The 22328-nt window shown below is 45.5% G+C and overlaps 1 protein-coding gene across 5 annotated transcripts in view; it reads right to left on the bottom strand.

Annotated features, from left to right (window-relative positions):
• SCAF8 (SR-related CTD associated factor 8) overlaps positions 1–22328 on the bottom strand; it is a 215572-nt gene that overhangs the window by 19298 nt on the left and 173946 nt on the right. For 2 of the 5 annotated variants that reach the window (XM_088840843.1, XM_088840848.1), the window contains exon 21: positions 4056–4137. The gene's annotated coding sequence lies outside the window, so the exon portion shown is untranslated. Of the gene's footprint in view, positions 1–2244; positions 3823–4055; positions 4138–22328 lie in introns of all 5 variants that reach the window. The other 3 variants (XM_088840844.1, XM_088840842.1, XM_088840845.1) reach the window with 3 other exon arrangements.

The following is a 22328-nucleotide window of genomic DNA, read 5'->3' as shown; positions in this document are numbered from 1 at the left end:
TATATTACCAAGTTCTGGGAAATACCATTGGCAAGAAGCTGAGCTGGAGTAGGTTTAGGAACTCAATCGTGTTAAGCTGTCTGCCCCAAACACATCTGGGCCACAAGCACACCCGCAATCACTAAGTCAGATGGTGTCACTGCTTCCAAGGCCTCCACGGTGGTCTCTGCCCAACCACCACCCCTGGAAGGGGGACAGAGAAGCACTGCAGCGACAGAGGATGAGCTCAGAGGCTGTGCTCAGTGGAGGACATAAAATGAAGCAGCAGCCTGCAAGAAGAAGCCTCCAAGAGCTCTTGGAGCCTGTAATCCATTCGAGGAGGAAAGATGGCGCCCGTGAATGGGGAAGTAACACTGCTGAGCCGCAGGGGCCCCTGAACCAGAGGATGGGATGGAGCTTCAGGGAGGGAGAGACGAACAGGTGGGAGTGAACGGAGAGCATGGCGAGGATGTGAGCCGGAGGTCCTGGGCCTGCAGAGGAGGAGGAAACGCGTTCCAAGGGAGGCGCTGAGAGGAACCACGGCTTGAAGCAGATGACGTGATGGGACGGGGAGGACCCTGAGGTTCAAGCTGGCAGTGGCCTGGCCTCTCCTGGGCAACCCAGGGCACCAGTGCTCTCAGAGGGAGGGGGGAAGAAGGAACCAGTGTTTCACAAAGGCTGATGCAGAGGCTGAGCCCAATGGGAAGACGGTGTGAAAGCCTGGCGTGGACTGAGCCATCAGGACACTGCAGGCATTGCCCAGGTCCGCGGTTTTGAACAGGGGGAGTGTACCCCAGGTACACTGAGGTGATGCCCTGGGATATGGGGAGAAAACAGCAGAGTCTGTATTTGTACTTGCTTTTTAAATTCTCATCTTGTTTTGAGTGTATTTTATATATTTTAAATGAACATACCAGTTTAACAGAAAATATATACACTACAGACTGACTTGTGCATCACCCCCAAATTTGTATGGTGAGGTCCTAAGCTCCAATGTGACTTGTAGTTGGAGATGGGGCCTTAAGGAGGTAATAAAGATTAATAGGGTCATAAGTGTTCACCCTGATTTTGATAGAAGAAAGAAGAGACACCAGGCCCTTCTCTCTCCTCTCTGCCCTCTCTCTCCTCTCTCTGTCATTCTTGGCTTCTCTGTCTCTCTCCGCAAACACAGAGGCCACGTGAGGACACAGGGAAGTGGCCGTCTACAAGACAGAAGAGTTTCATCAGAAACCAACCCTGATGGCACCTTAATCTTGGACTTCTGGCCTCAAGAACTGTGAGAAGATAAAATTATACTCTTTACGCTACCCAATCCAGCACATAATATGGAAACCATCAAAAACTGGAATTGTACAAACATATCTTGTTAATGCACAGGATCAAAAGAGTCTGGGCGACCGTGGTCCGGGTGCTGGGGCCCAACCAAGAAGGCAGTGAGTGCTAAGAGCTACTTCAGAGGAAAAGTAGGACCTCCGGGAGCCACTGGATATAGAAAACCAGAGGAAGAGAGGAAAGAACATGGTCTCTGGGTTTTCCAGTCTGGGAAACTATCTCTATCCCATGGGAGATAAGGGTTATTCTACAGGAGGTTCAGAGATGCTCAGGGACCACAGGAATGACAGATATCCTCCGAACAGGAAAGAGAAATGGCCAGAGAGGGGAAAGTAAAGTGGGGATCCCAGGGCCACAGAGGTCAAGAGAAAAGAGACTTCAGAGGAGGGCAGGGTGGGTAGCATTACCAGGGAGGTCAAGTGGAACGACCCCCAGAAATGCCTTGTGGAATTCCACGAGGAGGTCATTGAAGACTTTTAAAAAAGTGACTTCAGAGGATGGGAGAGGATGCAAGCTAGACTGTAGGGGGTTAAGAAGGGACAGATGGAGAGGAAATGAAGGCATCAGGTTTTCTTTAGCTTTTAACTGTTAAAATGTGTCAAAGTCAGAACCACAGGGGGTGGGAGGTAAGCTTTTCCCTTCATCTCCAACCCCAGAGGAATTCCCTGTTACTAGTTAAATGGTGTTAAGTGTTAACCGGAGCTGGAATGGTGGGCCATGGAGTGGGGGGCGGGGTGGATGGTAAGCCAACAGTAAAGTGGTCAATCTTGTCAAGTAAAATGGTCAATCTTGTCCCAGAACCTTCCAGACAGCTCTGCCTTTGTGTGTGAGTTTGTATAGGGGGACAGAACACAAGACAAAGCCAGACAGGAGACACCATTCTCAAACTCATATGCTGATTAGAAGTCGAGAAATTTCTTGCAGATTTCGTACCTTATTTGATAGTTGAATGTCAGAAGATCGGACATCAATGGCGGGAGGAGGTTGGAGTTCATTCGGGTATCTCAGCCGCCAGCAACAACTGGACCCCCAGGAGACGCCATCACAGTGGTCTGGCTTTGCCTGGGTTGTAACACTGTTTACAACCACTTCACAAGTGTGCAGGTGAATTCAGAGTTATGTGTGAGAACTAATGAATGCTTACAAAAGTCTTTGGGATCCACAGATGAAAGGGGCTGTTTGAGTGCAGGGCATTATCACTAACGATGGCGCACACTTGACGAATCAGATCATCCCAGAGAGTAAGCCACGTCCTGGGAATAAATTCACTAACTTTAAAAGCTGCTTTCAACATTTTAGGTGAAAAGCAATAATTATTGATAACTCTTCAGCAGGCTGTCTTTCCAGCTCTAGAATTATCTTACTAGCTCACGTCCTGGGATGTGTGTGGACCTCATGCAGAATTTCAACATCTGTTTTTATAGAATCAATGACCTGTTTTATAGAATCAACTTCTCAGGGCTGGAGAGGTCCAGCCCCTTTTGCTCTTTAAAATGCCCCCTGTGATATCTACAAAAATAGTGGCCTGCTGATGCTCAGTTTCTCCAGCCTGACACTTGTTAGCCCCTATTCTCTCTTCTTTTGGCTAGAGATAGTTTTAAAAGTCTTTCCTATTAATACCAGCTTCTGCATCTTTGCAAGTCAAAGCTCATTCAAGGCTTCTGCTGTCCTAAATCTCTCTTCACGTTCACCTTTGGTTACTCATCTTTCTATGCTTTTGTACATCTTTCAGAAATCTGATCTCGCTGGAGAGTCCCTGAATTTTCAGCAATGATGACTTAAAATTCTCTCCCTCCAGCAGGAGAGACAGAAAAGTAAAACTGTTAAATGGACATGAAGTGGTGAGTGTAGGTACGGAGGTGTGTGTGCAGGGGCCACGGGATAATGGAGAGGCCTGCCGCCCACTATGGGGGTAGGGGTCCTGGAAGGCTGCCCAGAGGGGCTGATCCCTGAGTTCGTCCTGCAATGCAGTCAGGGGAGGAGGAGGCTGGAGATAATGTCAGAGAGAACAGCCAAGAGCAAAGACACGGACCCAACAGGTCTAGAAGTGAGGGAGGGGCATCGCGAGATGAGGATGGGGATGGGTATCAGGCCACAGAATCTCGGAAGCCAGGCAGGGGGGCTAGGTTTAATCAGATAGGGGGCTGCTCAAAGCAGTGACAGGGTTGGACATGCATCTAATTTTAGGTGGAAAGTGGCAAAATTAGATAGGGCGTGGAGACTGAGCAGAAGGTTAACATAATCAGCCAAACAGGAGCAAAAAATGGAGAGCAAATGAGTCAGAAAAAGACTGCTTCTGACACCAACTCCTTTTTTTCTTCATATAAGAACTAATGTGCCACCACTCTGGTGCCCTGTGGAAGCTGACTCTGTTCATTTTGAAAACAACAAAGGTAACGGAGTCCTTTTTGACATTTTTGGTGAGGAGCTTAACTTTTCAAGCCGAGTCACTTATTATCTGATTTTCTTTTGCATCAGAGCCTTGGTTGGGGGGTACCTGGGAGGGCAGTACTGCGAAGAAACAAAAGAGAAGCTCTATATTAGGGAGCTGGTGGCATAGAACTGCGCTGCTAACTTCTCCACACTAAGCATTTCACTTCTAGACATCTGAAAAAATCTTGACTTCCATACTGATGCAGCGAAGGCGTTCCTAACCGCCCTGCTAACTTCAGGACAGCCTGCTCGTTAGGAACCGGGGAAGATGGGGAAGTACCAGCTGGTAGCAAAAGAAACTCACTACTGACCTTCTTCAATTTAAACCAGAAGAGGAAAGACTTCACATTCTGCGAGACTTCGAAGCTCCATTATCTTCAGAGTCATTCTGTCCTAGAAGAAAACAGCGAGCAGGCTCATTACATTACTCAAATGTGAATGATCAATTCACAATACATTAAATGAAGAGGTTACACTTCATGGACCAAGTAACGTACAATTTAATAATGAGCTCGTCCCACTCTTTATGGAGAAATGAGTCCCACTAGGGTATGGCAAAGGATTCCCAGGTGGCATTAGTGTTAAAGAACCCACCTGTCAATGCAGGAGACATAAGAGATGCGGGTTTGATCCCTGGGTTGGGAAAATCCCCTGAAGGAGGGAATAGCAACCCACTGCAATATTCTTGCCTGGAGAATTCAATGGACAGAGGAGCCTGGGGGGCTACAGTCCATGGGGTCACAAAGAGTCAGACACAACTGAAGCGACTGAGCACACACGCACAGGGTGTGGCAAAACCAACTCACCCCTGTGACCGTTCCTGTTTCCAGCCAAAGCCTGGCCTGTGCTAAACCCCAGAAGAAACTGCGTTCCCTGAAGGCTATCTGTCCCTGGCTTCATGGCATCTTGGAAAATCTCAGCATGCCCGAGTGGCTGAAGGCCTTAGGCTAACGGAATTCAAACATCTCATTATACTTAAAGTGCAGCACAGTTCTGATGGTCAGTTAAAGGGAGAGCCAGTTCTAGAAAGTCAGAGAGAAGCAAGTGTTAACTGAGCATCTGTTGGTACTAGGCCCTGTGTTCTATGCTTTAAATATATGATCTCATTCTGCTCTCACAACTGACCTCCAGGTATGCCTGGGCACCTGTTTCACAGATTTTACAAACAAGGCTGAGTCCTTTGGTGCAACTAATATTAACCTGAGCATCTGCTACCTGCCAGGCACCAAGGTGGATGCTCAGTATGTAAAGGAGAAATGGACAAGCTTCGCCTTCTGCCCACAGGGAGGTGAGAGTCTAGCAGGGATGGGGCCGGGGGTGTCAGGCACTTTAACCAGACCTGTGTGGTTCCAACAGCAACGTGTGACCCAAATAGACAGAATCATGAAATCAGTTTAATGGGTCTTGATCAGCACTCAGAATAAATAGATAGGGGCTTCCCTGGTGGTCCAGTGGTTAAGAATCTGCTGACCAATGCAGGGGACCCAGATTCGATCCCTGGTCTGGGAAGATCCCATGTGCAGAGGAGCAATGAAGTCTGTACCCCACACCTGCAGAGCCCACACTCTAGAGCCTGTGCTCTGCAACAGGCGAAGCCACCACAGTGAGAAGCCTGTATACTGTGATGAAGAGTAGCCCCCACTGGTTACAACCAGAGAAAGCCCACACACAGCAATGAAGACCCAGAGCAAACAAAAATAAACAAACAAAGAAAGAAGAACAGAATAACACAGAGTGGAAAATATCAGAGAGCGTGCAGTCAAGGTAAGGCAACTCACATGGATATATGTCTATATCTCCGTATTAATCATATATATATACACACACACATGTGTGTGTGCTGGTTTGCAATGGAAAATACATTTTCTTTTGTAGGTGATGGTGAGAAGAAATGTGAAAGCTCTCAAGTTATATGGCAAAGTGACAAGGGCTCTACTAGAAGGCTATACAGAACAGTAAGTGTGACAAGAGGGAGCGTCTGCCTGCAGGTTAATTTTCACTTAGTTCCAGAGTATGCTGGGGACAATTCTGGTTCCTCACGAGAGACACATCTCTTAAGGCTGGAATGCTCACATATAATGTTCAGAGGTAGGAAGAGCTTGAGAAGGGCTGGTGTGAATTTTCCAGGACTAGCCTGGAAAATCCCATGGACAGAGGAGCCTGGTAGGCTGAGGTCCACGGGGTCACTAAGAGTCGGACACGACTGAGCGACTTCACTTTCACTTTTCACTTTCATGCATTGGAGAAGGAAATGGCAACCCATCCAGTGTTCTTGCCTGGAGAATCCCAGGGACGGGGGAGCCTGGTGGGCTGCTGTCTATGGGGTCGCACAGAGTCGGACACGACTGAAGCGCCTTAGCAGCAGCAGCAGCAGCGAGGAAAACAGAGTGGGGTCCCCCTCTTTCATAGTCTGGGGAAGAAGATGGCACCCATGAAGACACAAAAGACCCAGTAACACCAACGGAGACAGAAGAGCGGATTAAACCTCAAGGAGATGGAACCCAAATCTAACCTGAATTGCTAGAACTGTGGGAACTGCCGGAAGGTCTCTTAACCCCCACCATCCCACTGTAAAGCGTACAGGAGAATTTCTGGAGTTTGGATGGTGAAAGCCAGGGAGCCAGACCTGGTTTCCTTTAAATGATCTTAATCTTCTCGAGAATAGTGTCTCCTTTGGGAGGACAGGCTACAGTGACCTTTCTGATCAGGATAGAACAGTGACTCAATTTTCTTTCTTTTTAATACAATTTCCTTCAGACATATCCTAGATACCATGCTTATAGATACAGGATTTGTGGCAATCCATCAGATGGCCTTGAGTATGGACTCAAGGCAAGAGAAAAATCATCTTCCTGTAGAGGAACCTGAGTGACTCATATTGTAAACCTCTCTCGTGTGGGTTTAAGTGACTATGCAATAAGACAGCTCAGGACGGCAGTTAAATTCTCGGTGTCATCCTGGTGACTTGGTTTTTACATATGTATTTGTTTTATGAAGCAATGCCATGAGATTATGTCAAGATTAATTATCCATTATCTAACTCATATTTTTCACAGTACAGACTTATGTGACGATTTTAAGAATTGGCTACTATACAAAATAAACAGCTCCAGAAATGTACAAAAAAATAATGACTAGATGTTTATAATTCATGTTTTTTCACTGAACACCTATGACTTTAATAAGTTCCTCTTCACTACCAGCTGAGGAGGAGAACACTAGCAAATGATGAAAGCAGAAGAGATGCTTTGTGTGGGATGGTTTTATTCTATAGAAACACAGATAGTTCATGAGTAAGAGCATCTCATGAACTAAAAGTTAGTCTGCAAGTCTTTGCCATTTCAGTTATTACTACCAACGCTAATAAACTATTATCAGGTAAAAATGCAAAATACTAGTATCCACAAGTAAATGAAATTATATTTGATGAACCCTGGGAGTATGTGTTTTTTCCACACCTTTTTATTTTTTACACCAAAGACTCAGATTTAACTAACATTTTCCAGAATGGAGATTAATAATAAGGTAGAGAGTTTAATAAATAATCATTTTTCATAACAAAAGTGTGGATGGACTGTGAGAATCAGGCACAGAGAGACGGTTGCCGTGCCCAGCATTCCACGGTGGCAGAACCAGAAGCGAAAGGCAGACCCCATCACTCTAACTTCTAAGCTTGCTCGTGATTTGGGTTTGGGGCTTTTCTTACAAAGCCATAGCTGCCTTTCTATTCTTTGCCTAGAATAGAGATGATCGTCTGTGACGTAGGGCTTCCCTGGTGGCTCAACTGGTAAAGAATCCGCCTGCAATGTGGGAGACCTGGGTTCGATCCCTGGGTTGGGGAGATCCCCTGGAGAAGGGAAAGGCTACCCACTCCAGTATTCTGGCCTGGAGAACTCCATGGACAGTCCATGGAGTCGCAAAGAGTCGGACACGACTGAGCAACTTTCACTTTCGCTATGTGACATAATGATTATATAAGCACATGCATGCATGCTAAGTCGCTTCAGTTGTGTCTGACTCTTTGAGACCCTCTGGACTGCAGCCCACCAGGTTCCTCTGTCCATGTGATTCTCCAGGCAAAAATACTGGAGTGGGTTGCCATGCTGTCCTCCAGGGGATCTTCCTGACCCAGGGATCAAACCTGCTTTTCTTATGTCTCCTGCATTGGCAGGTGGGTTCTTTACCACTAGCACCACCTGGAACCCTGTATATAAGCACATATCACAAGATCAATGGTAGCAGAGAATGAAAAGCTCCCCTTTAGCCAGATAACCTCAACCTTTCAACCACTAGTATAGATTCAAATGCAACTTTCTGGCTTCTTAGCATTTTAAATTATGTCTGTTTTTAGGTTTTACCACATTTCAATTAAAATTAGGTATTACCACTGTGTTTTCAAAAAAAAAGAAATCTCAAAATCATAGCTACACAAGGTAATTGAATGTGTTGCTAGTAGAATTTGGCTTAAATACTTAAAGGTCATTCAGTAGATAAATGTTAAGGAGTTAAAGGAAGCATCTGTAGTTTTTAAAAGAATTAAAAGTTACTTTAAATATTTCTAAACAGGCAAGATCAAGTTTTTGGATTTAGAAAAGGCAAAGGAACCAGAGATCAAATTGCCAACATCCACTGGATCATTGAAAAAGCCAGAGAGTTCCAGAAAAACATCTAGTTTTGCTTTATTGACTACACCAAAGCCTTTGTGTGGATCACAACAAACTGTGGAAAATTCTGAAAGAGATAGGAATACCAGACTATCTGACCTGCCTCCTGAGAAATCTGTATGCACGTCAAGAAGCAACAGTTAGAACTGGACTTGGAACAACAGACTGGTTCCAAATCGGGAAAGGAGTACGTCAAGGCTGTATATTGTTACCCTGCTTATTTAACTCATATGCAGAGTACATCATGAGAAATGCCAGGCTGGATGAAGCACAAGCTGGAATCAAGATTGCTGGGAGAAATATCAATAACCTTAGATATGCAGATGACACCACCCTTATGGCAAAAAGCGAAGAAGAACTAAAAAGCCTCTTTATGAAAGTGAAAGAGGAGAGTGAAAAAGTTGGCCTAAAACTCAACAATCAAAAAACTAAGATCATGGCATCCAGTTCCATCACTTCATGGCAAATAAATGGGGAAACAATGGAACAGTAAGAGACTTTATTTTTTTTGGCTCCAAAATCACTGCAGATGGTGACTGCAGCCATGAAATTAAAAGCTTACTCCTTGGAAGAAAAGCTATGACCAACCTAGATAGCATATTAAAAAGCAGAGACATTACTTTACCAAAAAAGGTCCATCTAGTCAAAGGTATGGTTTTTCCAGTAGTCATATATGGATGTGAGAGTTGGACCATAAAGAAAGCTGAGTGCCAAAGAACTGATGCTTTTGAACTGTGGTGTGGAGAAGACTCTTGAGAGTCCTTTGGACTGCAAGGATATCCAAACCGTCAATCCTAAAGGAAATCAGTCCTGAATATTCATTGAAAGGACTGATGCTGAAGCTCCAATATTTTGGCCACCTGATGCAAACAGCTGACTCACTGGAAAAGACTCTGATTATGGGAAAGATGAAGGCAGGAGGAGAAGGGGACGACAGAGGATGAGATGGTTGGATGGCATCACTGTCGCGATGGACATGAGTTTGAGTGGGCTCTGGCAGTTGGTGATGGACAGGGAAGCCTGGCGTGTTGCAGTTCATGGGGTCGCAAAGAGTCGGACATGACTGAGCAACTGAACTGAACTGAAACAGGCAAGATGAAATTTTTGAATCTAGAGATGATGCACAACTGAGTGATAATATTAAAAGTTAAACACAGGGACTTCCCTGGTGGTCCAGGGGTTAAGAATCTGCCTGCCAATGTAGGGCACATGGGTTCAATCCCTGGTTTGGGAACATCCCACATGCTATGGAGCAACTAAGCCCATGTGCCACAACTTACCGAAGCCTGCACTCTAGAGCTTGTGCTCCTAAATGAGAGAAGCCACCACAGTGATAAGCCCAAACACTGCAACTAGAGAGTAGCCCCTTCTTGCTCCAACCAGAGGATGCTCGTGTGCAGCAAGAAGACCCAATGAATAAAAATAAAATGTATGTATATAAAATAATTTTAATATAAAAATTTTATATAAAGTAATTTTTAAAAGTTAAACACACAGTCTGCTCCCAGGGGGCGGGCCAGGGCCACGTTCCTGAAACTCACATTTGCAGTGTGCACCATGGCTGGAGGAACTGGCAGGGGAGACCTGGGATCCGGTCTAGAGCAACATGTGGCCTTCGTAGCACACAGAGCACCCTTGGTGGAGGTGGTCAGGGTTGGAAAGTGCCCAGCAGATGGAGCCAGCTGCTTTCAAGGCTTTATACTCCTCTGAGAAGCCAAAGCCGGAAGACAATTTACTTCTGTCGGATGGGCAGGCGGGGCTTACAGGCCATGCGATTGGCCCGGAACCTTGGATACAAAGGGGCTCGGAACTATGAAGGGGCCTATAGAGAATGGTTCCAGAAAGGTTGGGTAGAAGATGGCTTACCGAATGCTGCCTCTCCCCGGCCCATGGCTGCCTTAACTAAGAGTGATGAAGGGGCTGACTTGTTGGGTTGGGGAGCTTCATATAGCGTTGGGTACCAAAAGCAACAAAGAAAGAGCATTTAATTAAAGAAATAAAGTTAGACACAGGAAAGCCATCACCATAGAAGTTCAGAAGAGAGGTTATTCCTGGGGGAGAAGAGGGTCTGAGATGGGGACTGCAGGGGGCAGGAGTAAAGTTTTATTTTTTGACCTCAGGAATTCATTAAACCATCCACTTGACTTGTGCTGGCTCTCTGTATTTGTGGAAGTCTTTTTCTTTTTAAAGTGATTTTCCTGAAGCGTGCACTGGCTTGAAATAGGGAACTACCTAACTAACAATAAACAGTCTTTTCCAGGTCTAGTAGGACAAGAAGAATGAAAATTTAAGCCTACGGTCCCTCAGACACAAAAGGCCGAGTTTTGAGGGGCTCTCATGCAGTGCGTGCTGTGTTAGTCACTGAGTGGTCTTAGGTTGTATGTGGCTCCTTCTAAGAATGTGTCCAGGGACTTCCTGGTGGTCCAGTGGTTAAGAATCTGCCTGCCAATGCAGGGGACATGCGTTCAATCCCTGGTCCGGGAAGATTCCACATGCCAAGGGGCAGCTACTGAAGCCCGTGCACCCTAGAGCTTGAACTCAGCAACACAAGAAGCCACTGCAGTGAGAGGTCCACTCACCGCAGCTAGGGAGTAGTCCCCATTCTCCGGAACTAGAGAAACCCTGCATGCAGGAACAAGTGCTGCCAAAAATAAATGAATAAAATGTTTTAAAAGATATATATATAAAAGGAATGTGTTCAAATGATTTTGATGGCAAATAAGTCTCATCAGTTGTACCAACAGCTGGAGGTTTTATGAGCTTTGGAATGAAATTTTAAAATATACGTGATCCAAAACTGCACAAATTCTTCAGCTTTATTTCTTGCGTTCAGGTTTTAATCAAGTTGAGAGCAGCTCCAAATTTCCTACCCCGCAACAGGAACAGTCAAGATAAGTCACAACAACCTTGGGCCGGCAGTCCGGTTTCCTGCCGAACACCTGGGTCTGGGCTCCCCGCCAGCGCCGGCCAGGGCCTCTACCATGCCTGCCGGCCTGGCTCCGTGGGCGAGGAAAACGCTCACTGCTGAGGACCCGAGCCTGCGGACCTCCCCTCCCACTTCGCCAGGCTCTCACTTCGCTCCTCTTTCTGTCGCTGAATAAAATACCTCGCCCTTTTCTGTTTATTTGCACAGAGGGCTGTTTAACCTAGGAGCACAAAGAGTGGGGTGAAAGCCACAACCACGTGGCCGAGAATGATTTCCAATCACAATAAACACGCCCAAAGAGGGAGGAAGATGGGAAGCGATCTGCTTCCTTTCTAACGTTCTTTAAAATAAATGCCGGGCCCTGGAGGAGGCAGCCTGACATGTTTCCATTAGATGAATAAGTGCAGGGAAGCAGGCACCGCTGTACACCCTACCTGCACTTGCCCAGGCCCTGGTCCAGAACTCAGTTTGACAACTGGGTCCCAAGGGCCAGAGCATCTGGAGATTGCGTACAATGCAGTCGTCTGGGCTGCTTTCCGGGAGCCCTAGGCGGTCTGACCTGTAAGAGGATGCTTTTCTCTGACATGTTCTACAGAGCCTCCTGCTGCTGCTGCTGCTAAGTCACTTCTGTCGTGTCCGACTCTGTGCGACCCCATAGACGGCAGCCTACCAGGCTCCCCCGTCCCTGGGATTCTCCAGGCAAGAACACTGGAGTGGGTTGCCATTTCCTTCTCCAATGTGTGAAAGTGAAAAGTGAAAGTGAAGTTGCTCAGTCATGTCCGACTCATAGCGATCCCATGGACTGCAGCCTACCAGGCTCCTCCATCCATGGGATTTTCTAGGCAAGAGTACTGGAGTGGCTTGCCATTGCCTTCTCCAACAGAGCCTCCTACTTCCCCCAAACTGAGTCTAGGCTGCTGAGAACCACTGTGATGGTTTAGAAACCCCAACCACAGCAGGCCAGGTCACAGCAGAGACAAGCCTAACCTACAGTCTGGTCTGTCACTGTTGGAAGCTATTTCCCCTGAAGCATGTGAGCAAAATCCACACCAATTTCAAAGCAACATTGGATTGTTGTGAAAGAATATGAAGGACTGTACTTCATCTGCTTCCATGAGTTTATCCCTTCTAAACGCTGAATCCACGTGTCACTTTGCACCATTCATTACGAACAAGATTCAGAAACACTTAGCACCATGGAGTGGGACGCATCACATACTATGAGGCTTTAAAACATCACCACATTCGAAAAGCTGGATTTTCCCACTGCTGTCAGAAGGCAAAATAAGAACACAGCTTAAGTCCTTTAAAAGGAGAAAAACTTCTCTCATTTAACACACATCTAACTAACTAATGACTCAGCTCTAGAAGGGCCTTCATCAGATGATTAAACCTTGCAAGTCTATCAAATTCCCACCTTAAACTTCTTCTTTTGTGGCTAAAAACACAGTCCCTGAATCTGTTGAGTTGAAGGCCAAGAAGGACATGACAGTAGCTTTGCAGGGTGACCGATTGCTATTATTGGTGCTGCTTCCTTGATTTGTGCAGTACACAACCTGTGAGACCACACATGGCAGTCCTGATTATATTTATGACATCAGAACACGCTCTTTACTTGTGTACTTGCACCTTATGTATGTTAAAAAACCAATACGTATATTACATATGCTATATAAATTGGTTCCTTCTCTACAATGTCTATGTAAATCTTATTGGTTAGTCAACTCTTAATTTCATTATTCTAAACCAATATCAATAAGCTAATTACATTTAGTGCCCAAGTATTAGGATATTCTTTTCCTTTTCATGTTTGAGTATAAATCGACTTGAAAGTCAGATTTAGTTTCTCCTGAGTCACAGCGATCTTCAGTGTTTCCCCCTCCCATTCCATTGGTCACCAAAAATTGGGGTTAGCTGTCAATGCTACCTTATAAATATCTCTCAAGTTTCCACCCTCCCAAACCTTCTAATATTTCCTCCAGATCATTACAGCAGTTTTATAACTGGCCTTCCAACATCCAGTCTCTCTCAATGAATCTGTCACATTATAGTCAGAATTACTTCATCAAACACAGATAGATTTAGATCATTCTTGTTTAATGGCTCTATATTCCCCAAGAGGTAAAGTCTAAACAAATTACTGTGATATATGACCAGCTCCTCAGCCTAGGCTAAAATAACTTCCAATATTACCCAGTATTCATTCAATGAAAATTCATGGGGCCCTTTTAAAAACACTGTCAGATTCAGGAAGACAGAAGAAAGTTAGTAAACCTACAATCATGTCACCATGAAAGTGCCCAACCTTGTCTGAAGAAAGTCAGTAAAACTTAATCCCTGATCTCAGGGCGCAGACACCTGAGCAGGAGTTACAGATATATATACAATTATAATCAACCATTTTGATGGCAATTTGATCCCAATCTGGTGCAACAGTCTCATATCCAGTGAATTCCCACTCACCCATTTTTCCTGTATTTTGACCACGTTGAACTTTTTGCTGTTTAGAAATGTGCCACGTTTTTGATACCTGCATATCTTTACTTTATCTGCAGAGCTTGGAATGCCCTCACTGAGACTCTACCAAGTGAACCCCTATTCATCCTTCAAGACCCTGTCCAACATGCCCTCCATAAAGCCTTCCCTGATACTCCCAGGCATAACTGTTAGGTTTTGTTTTTAGGGCTGTATCTTCTTAGTTTATAACTCAACTCTAGCAAAGTATTACAATGTACAAGCTGCAACCATCATTTAAACGTCTGTGCTTCCTACTACGTTGATGGCAGCCCCTATATTTCAAGGAGTTGTGGCTTTTCTAGCTCCTCCTCTACCACTGGGCACACAAGTGGATTAGGAACTAAATGCAGAGTGGCAAAGAGTCAGCCAGAGAATATCAGCCCCCATAGTGAAGGGCCTGAGCCAGACCCTAAAGAGGTCACGCCCTCTGTGCTGCCCAAGCCCCTGGCTCGCTCCTATAAGCTTGTCCACTTCCTAGTGGCGGGGAGGGGATGGTTTCTTTGTGGTTGAGCTCATCCAAGCACCAAGGGCTGTGGTCTCAACAGAGGATGGAGCGGGGCAGCAACGGGGAAAGGACTACATCACTCCAGGAACAAGATAGATTCTTTGGGCTGCCGAGCGCAGTAAAGATCCCCTGCAGCTAACCCTAGTATTTATGCTTCCTCTGATTTTGGTAACTAAGAATGGAAGTGACTTCAAGAAGCAGTAAACTTTATCTGGGGAGCCAACATTTTAAGGCCACTGAAGTAAACATCAAAGAAGAAATGAGGAATCAGTATTTGAAATTAAGTACAAATGACCTTCCTTCTTTTTTCTCCCCTTTCTTCCTTCCTAATCATGGAGAAACTAACTTATATGACTCTACATGTACTACAGATATCGTTTCTGTGTATCTGAACGCATTTAAATGGTCCATTAACAAAATCCATTTCAACGAAGTGAAATTAATTAATTTTAGAGTCATTCACTTGATCTTCATTTATCCCACAAAAGAGGGTAAGATGTGAAAGGTGCCCTCAAGAAATTCACAGTCTAGAGGTCAAGTCTAGTTCACTGGTAGCCCTGCCTTTTCTCCCCAGAGTGAGACATTTCAATCCGTAGATAGTTATTACCAAAGAACTTTAATTAGCTAATTAATTAATTAGCTCACAACTCCCTCTAGGCTAAAATCAGTGACTTTCCCAAGAAAAGTTACTGAACCAAAGCCCAAACAGTAGAAAACCAGAACTCAAGTGTGTATGTCTACAGATTAGTGTCTGTATACAAATATTCATAGATACAAAGAGAAGGGCCTGAAACATGACACGATCTTTTCCCATGGCTGCCGTGGCCACCATTCTGATCAGCCAAGGGGCTGGGAACACATGGAAATCACTGCTGCTCACAAGGCCAAAAGCAGTGCTAGGGGGGTGTGGTTTTGTCTCGAATAATAGGGATCCTGAAGTCCATCCCCCTCTCCCCATGACCTGGGGGTTCCCTTCATTCTGTCTCCTTCTTCATGGATATTAGGAGAGAAGACCTGTTCATGCCTGATTCAGGCCTCACCCTGCTCCTATAATAGGTTCGTTAGGGAACCACTGACCAAAACCGCTTGCCTTGGCCAGGCACAATGATAACCCCACGCACGAGTTGTCTCACAACAGGAGGTCCCCATAAGGAAAAAGGTGCTGCCACCAAAGACTGCTGCTAAGTCACTTCAGTCGTGTCCGACTCTGTGTGACCCCATAGACGGAAGCCCACCAGGCTCCCCCGTCCCTGGGATTCTCCAGGCAAGAACACTGGAGTGGGTTGCCATTTCCTTCTCCAATGTGTGAAAATAAAAAGTGAAAGTGAAGTCGCTCAGTCGTGTCCGACCCTTAGCGACCCCATGGACTACAGCCTACCAGGCTCCTCCATCCATGGGATTTTCTAGGCAATAGTACTGGAGTGGCTTGCCATTGCCTTCCAAAGACTAACCAGGAGAATTCAGGAGGAGCCAAGAGGAGGGAGGAGATGTCAGCCCATAGTACTGTCCTTCCAACGTCCCAGCATCCTTTGCGCTGGAATCCATCTTGGCTGAACAAGGTCTGCACTACCAGGAAGGACCCGAAGACCAAACAGATCAAGCAGGATGACTGGCCAGAGACAACCTGGAAACTAACCCCGTTACCATAAAACCTGAGCGTGCAAGCCACGTGGCAGAGCAGTTCCCCTGGGTTCCCTGACCCCGCTTCTCTCCGCCCGGCTGCCCCTTCCCAATCAAGCCTTTTGCTCTGTCAGCACATGTGTCTCCTCAGACAATCCACTTCCGAGTGTTAGACAAAAGCCCACTCTTGGGCCCTGGAAGGGGGCCCCCCGTCTTGCGATAGGTTCAATTCCTGGTACTCCCATCTCACCATCAAAGACACAGAAAACGGGTTTGCCCGTTCTTGGAATGGTCTGATATCATCCAAGAGGCTCCCAAAGAGTCAGGTGTCATTTTTAGCCCTTATTACACTAACTCCATCTTCTCTCTTCAGGGATGTCCAGCAGCCCTGTGGACAGGGTCTATGAGGGGCCAGGTTTTGGGTCCTGAAACCTCAGTAAGTTGGCTTTTGCAGGGTAGGGTGGGGCGGGGGGTGCACAGGGTGTATCTTCAATTCACAAAAGAGTAGCTGGAATTCAGAGCGGCTTACCCAAAAGATATTCAGTAAGTCCAAGCTCTTCTGGTAAGTTCTGAGGAAAACCAAAGCTAGGCTGTTCAAGTTTGAGGAAAGCACATTCCAAAGCCCGCGGTTTTCTCCTCTGCACAGCCAAGGCCTGGCTCGAGCAAAACTTGCCCCGTTTCTTTTCTTGAATGAGGTAAACAGCACCGCTTTTGAATTTGCTATGTCAAATTGACTTCAGAGAAACAAAGAACACAGCCCACGAAAGTACCATTAGGAAAGAAGGAAAAAAAAAAGTTTCAAAACTACTGATCTCTGCTGTATCCAACCCCAGAGTCTTTCAAGTTGAAGGTGATGTTTGCCCAGACAGTAATTTCTTTCTGCAGAGACAAACCCTGTCCCGGGGCAGGAAGACTGTGAGTAACAAGGAGCAAGCATTAGCGTTAAGTCCCGACTTCAAAAGGAGTATAATCACTGTTCTGTAAATTCTCTCCTTGCAGAAGAACCGGGTCCCCAGCTTGAAGACAAGTCATGTCCTGTCCCCAGAGACTGTCCCAGACCACACACTCCTCCTACCGTCCCCGGCGGTCATTTGCATACATTCTAACCTAAACCTGGGCCATTTATAAAAGGGCTTGTGTTTAACTTTATTCAATTCCAGTGCTTTCTTCCAGCTACCCAATCTGTATGTAATTAAAATCATATTGCGGTAAACGCTGAATGGTATGAAAAGTTTTACCATATGTATACAATTGACTAGCTGTAGCATTTGGCATGTCTGCAGTGATCCCATTAAGAGGGGCGAGCCTGGCTTATTTTGGAGTATACGTTATATGTTTTGGATCGGTCCTGTTTTCTGCTTCTACGGAGACTGTCTGTGATGCTTAACCCTTTGTCGACGCTCACCACAATGTGCTCCTGAATTTCAACAGGAGGACCACTGCACCATGGCTCAAAAACTGTTTGGCTCCTGGAGGTAGGCTCGTTTGAAACTGTTGTGTTTTCTGAACCCAAATTAGTTTTCTCTGTCTTGACAACAAAGGCTCAGCAGATACCATCAAAGCCTCCAGGATCGGGTGGAACTGAAGGGAGAAAATGCAGATGGAATCATCGCTTCCCAATCCTAAAGGCAGAGGGCACTCCTTAAAGCTTGAAAGAGGTAATTTTAGGACAAAAAGAGGAAGTACTGTGCTACTGTAGATAATAAAAATATGAAACTTGTGTCCCGAGAGATAGTAGATAAAATATAAAGGGATTCAAGAAGGAGCCAGCAAAGGTCATGCTGACAGATCCACCTTTGAAGAACATTCCAGACATTCTGAGACTGAGACCAGAGAAGGAAAACATATCTTTCCACCTTATCACATGGCCTACTCCAACTACCCTCCTGTACAACAATGAAAAGCTTGAGGCCTTTGTCAAAGAAGAATTCTAGTTGGCTTTGACTCTCTGGATCACTATACTCAGACTCCATGTAATTTGTAGTTAACATAGCTGTAAAGTTGCAATTTTGCTTTAAGACAGTCTTCAATATAGATTTCAGAATGAATTAAAGTCTCTCTTAACATGTGACATGAAGAAACACATGTTCTTAATCTGTGGGTTTAAAATTGTTTTAGAATTACATCAATGAGCCACGGCCTCAAAAGAAGAATCAGGCCACCACCCCTCAAACACTAGAGTGTAAGAGCAGTGTAGGATGAGACTGGTTTCCAGAATGTCTTACAACAAATCAGGTGCTAACATCCTTTGAAAAGAGACCTTCATCTGGAGCTAGAAAAAAAAAGGAGCTTTGGAATCCAGAGAGTATTAGTTTGTTGCTGGAGGCAGAAGTCCCGCTAAAGTAGGAAGAAGTCACAGGTACCCAGCGCCCCCAGGAAAAGGAGGGGGTAAGAAATGTCCTTAAGTCATTAGTTAGTCAAGTTCCCAAAGGAAAGTATACTGAAGTCGACTGCTCAGTCGTGTCTGACTCTGTGATCCCATGAACTGTAGCCCACTAGGCTTCTCCATCCATGGGATTCTCCAGGCAAGAATACTGGAGTGGGTTGCCGTTTCCTTCTCCAGGGGATCCTCCCAACCCACGGATCGAACCCGGGTATCCCACATTGCAGGCAGATGTTTTACCATCTGAGTCACCAGGGAAGCCCTAGTTCAGTTCAGTTCAGTTCAATCGCTCAGTCATGTCCACCCTAACCAGAGACCAAATCCTGGGTTCTCAGTACCAAACGCAAATCCACAGAATGTTAAGATTAGAAAACTGCAGAATAAATGTGGAGAATATATCCTTTTGCCGGTGGGGTAGGGGGCTGCTCTACGTGGCTTGCAGAATCTTAGTTCCCATACCAGGGATTGAACCCAGACCCCGGTCGTGGAAGCATGGAGTCCCAATTACTGGACAGCCAGGGAAGTCCCAAGAATTCATCCCTTAAAACAGGAAGGTGATTGGGAGGCTATTGTGAAATGTTTAAAGATAGTTTTGGAGACAAAAATTTCATATTTAAAGCTTGGTGACACTAAGACATTAACTTAAAAGATATATGCACCCCTCACTGTTCACAGCAGCATTGTTTACAGTGGCCAAGATACAGAAGCAACCTAAGAGTCCATCAGCAGATGACTCAATAAAGAAGATGCGGTGTACACACACACACACACACACAATGGGATATTAGTCACAAAAAAGGATGGCACTTTACCATTTGCAACAACACGGATGGATTTGGAGCACACTGTATGAAGTAAAATCAGACAGAGACAGACAAATAAGAAATAATATCCCTTATATGCAGAATCTGAAAGGTAAAACAAGCTAATGAATATAACAAAGTAGACTCATAGATATAAAGAACAAGCCAGTGGTTATTAGTAGCGAGAGGGAAGGGGAGGGGACAGCTAAGGACAGGGGATTAGGAGGTACAAACTACTTTGTATAAAATAAATAAGCTACAAGGATGTATTATAGAGCATAGGGAATACAGCCAATATTTTATAGTAACTATAAACGGAATATAACCTTTAAAAATTGTGAATCACTATGTTTTGGGCCTGAAACTTATATAGTATTGCAAATCAACTACCTATACTTCAATTTCTTAAATGATGATAAAATCAAATGAAGCTTGGTTAGTGATAAATAGTGAAAAACACAATAACTGATCTGCCAAAGTAAATAAAAGAAAGCAAAGTAGGAAGTAGCCATAGTAAGAATGATGGCCTGAAATTAGGCCAAAGAAAAATTAGCCAGGAGAAGGGATAACTAAGTGGATAGATTATAATGAAAACTCGTAAATCAGGCTTGTCTGACCATCCATGAGGCCTCTCATTGTATCAGCCTCTACCATGTGCATCCCACGCCCTCCCATCCAGAGACAAGGAGACAGACTCAGAAGGGAATTGCATGCCCAAGGGCACAGAATTAAATTAATAACTGGTGACGTACTTGACTCAAGTCCTATGCTCTTTTTCCATTAAAGTGCTCAAAGGAAAAAGTAAAAGGAGTTTGTCACCTTTTTCCCCTTTCCTACATCTATTACATAAAAATAAATGGACTCCAAATGTCTTGCTCCTCTTTGGAAGATGCAATTAAACCATTAGAAGAAAAGTAACTAGTTTAGACGGAGAAGGCAATGGCAAGCCACTCCAGTGCTATTGCCTAGAAAATCCCATGGATCGAGGAGCCTGGTAGGCTGCAGTCCGTGGGGTCGCTAAGGGTCGGACACGACTGAACGACTTCACTTTCACTTTTCACTTTCACACATTGGAGAAGGAAATGGCAACCCACTCCAGTGTTCTTGCCTGGAGAATCCCAGGGACGGGGGAGCCTGGTGGGCTTCCGTCTATGGGGTCACACAGAGTCGGACACGACAGAAGTGACTTAGCAGCAGCAGCAGCAGCAACTAGTTTAGATGATTTGTCAGAATATTTCTAAAACAATACCATTAACTACCCCATCCTACCCCCTTATTATCCAAACGACAATAAAAGTTTGGAGGAAATGGTAGGGCCTTTTAAGAGACTGGAGTGAAAAGCCTTTCTTTCATGTCCTGTTTCTTTCACTAAAGACAAAATGGAAAAAAATGCCATTTTCTATTTGGGGACCCACCACCCGGACCAACCAGGACTGAAGGAGCACTCAAAGGCTTTCTTTGGCATCAGGTAGAGTTACTAAGCCATCTGAGGAAACCAGATAGAAGGAACAATGCATGCAAAATGTACTGTACAAAAGAAACACATATTGCATTGACCACAATCTTGATTCTAAAAATAAAAGAATTGACTTGGGAACCCAAGCGTCTCAGGGCAAAGGGATTGAATGATTCATAGACTAGGCTGAATACTCAGTCTTATCTCTTTTCCATGGATTAATCCCTAATGTCTTTCTGACTTTTTCCTGCTCTGGGTGAGACTGTATGTAATGTATGTTATTGGTCTACAGATGAAAACCCATTGGAAACCAGTTCCCTATTTATTAAACACATTTTAGGACGACTTTCCTTTGCCTGACAAAATTGTTTTTTATTGACTGGACTCTAACTGCTTTACAGTGTTTGTTGGTCTCTGCTGTACAATGAAGGGAATCAGCTCCATGTATACACATACCTCCCCTTCCTCTTGGGCCTCCCTTCCAACGCCACCCCCATCCCGCCCCCCTAGGTCATCCCAGGGCACTGAGCTGAGGTCCATGCCCTCTACAGCAGCTTTCCACTAGCTGCCTGTCTTGCACATGGCAATAATGTATACATGTCCCTAGGTCCGGAGAAGGCAATGGCAAGCCACTCCAGTACTCTTGCCTAAAAAATCCCATGGATGGAGGAGCCTGGTAGGCTGCAGTCCATGGGGTCACTATGGGTCGGACACGACTGAGCGATTTCACTTTCACTTTTCACTTTCACACATTGGAGAAGGAAATGGCAACCCACTCCAGTGTTCTTGCCTGGAGAATCCCAGGGACGGGGCAGCCTGGTGGGCTTCCGTCTATGGGGTCACACAGAGTCGGACACGACTGAAGTGACTTAGCAGTAGCAGCAGCAGTCCCTAGGTCATCCCAGGGCACTGAGCTGAGGTCCATGCCCTCTACAGCAGCTTCCCACTAGCTGTCTATCTTACGCACGGTAATAATGTATGCATGTCAATGCTACTCTCCCAGTTCGTCCCACCCTCCCCTTCCCGCTCAGTGTCCATATATTCATTCTCTATGTCTGAGTCTCTATTCTTGCCCTGTAAACAGGTTCATCTGAACCATTTTTCCTGACAAAATTCTGATCTAGGATATTTTCTGCCTACCACCAAACATGTATACTTTCATTTGGCTTCTTAGTTCAACTTAAGGTTGAACGCACTTATTACCACCATAGAGCTGGATGACAGATCTAGTCACTGTGTTAGTTGCTTAGTCGTGTCCGACTCTTTGTGACCCTGTGGACTGTTACCCGCCAGGCTCCTCTGTCCATTGGATTTTCCAGGCAAGAATACTGGAGTGGGTTGCCCTGCCCTTCTCCAGGGGATCTTCCTGACCCAGGAATCGACCCCTGGTCTCCTGTATTGGCAGGCAGATTCTTTACTGTCTGAGCCATCAAGGAAGCTGCTGTTGCTGCTGCTGTGTCACTTCAGTCGTGTCCAACTCTGTGCAACCCATATAAGACAGCCCAGCAGGCTCCGCCGTCCCTGGGATGCTCCAGGCAAGAACACTGGAGTGGGTTGCCATTCCCTTCTCCAATGCATGAAAGTGAAAAGTGAAAATGAAGTCGCTCAGTCGTGTCCGGCTCTTAGTGACCCCATGGACTGCAGCCCACCAGGCTCCTCGGTCCATGGGATTTTCCAGGCAAGAGTACTGGAGTGGGGTGCCACTGCCTT

The sequence above is a fragment of the Moschus berezovskii genome, chromosome 10, assembly GCF_049115385.1.
Source record: "Moschus berezovskii isolate FMDL1 chromosome 10, NW_MosBer_1.0, whole genome shotgun sequence".
NCBI lineage: Eukaryota > Metazoa > Chordata > Mammalia > Artiodactyla > Moschidae > Moschus > Moschus berezovskii.
This window is presented reverse-complemented; position numbering and strand designations above follow the sequence as displayed.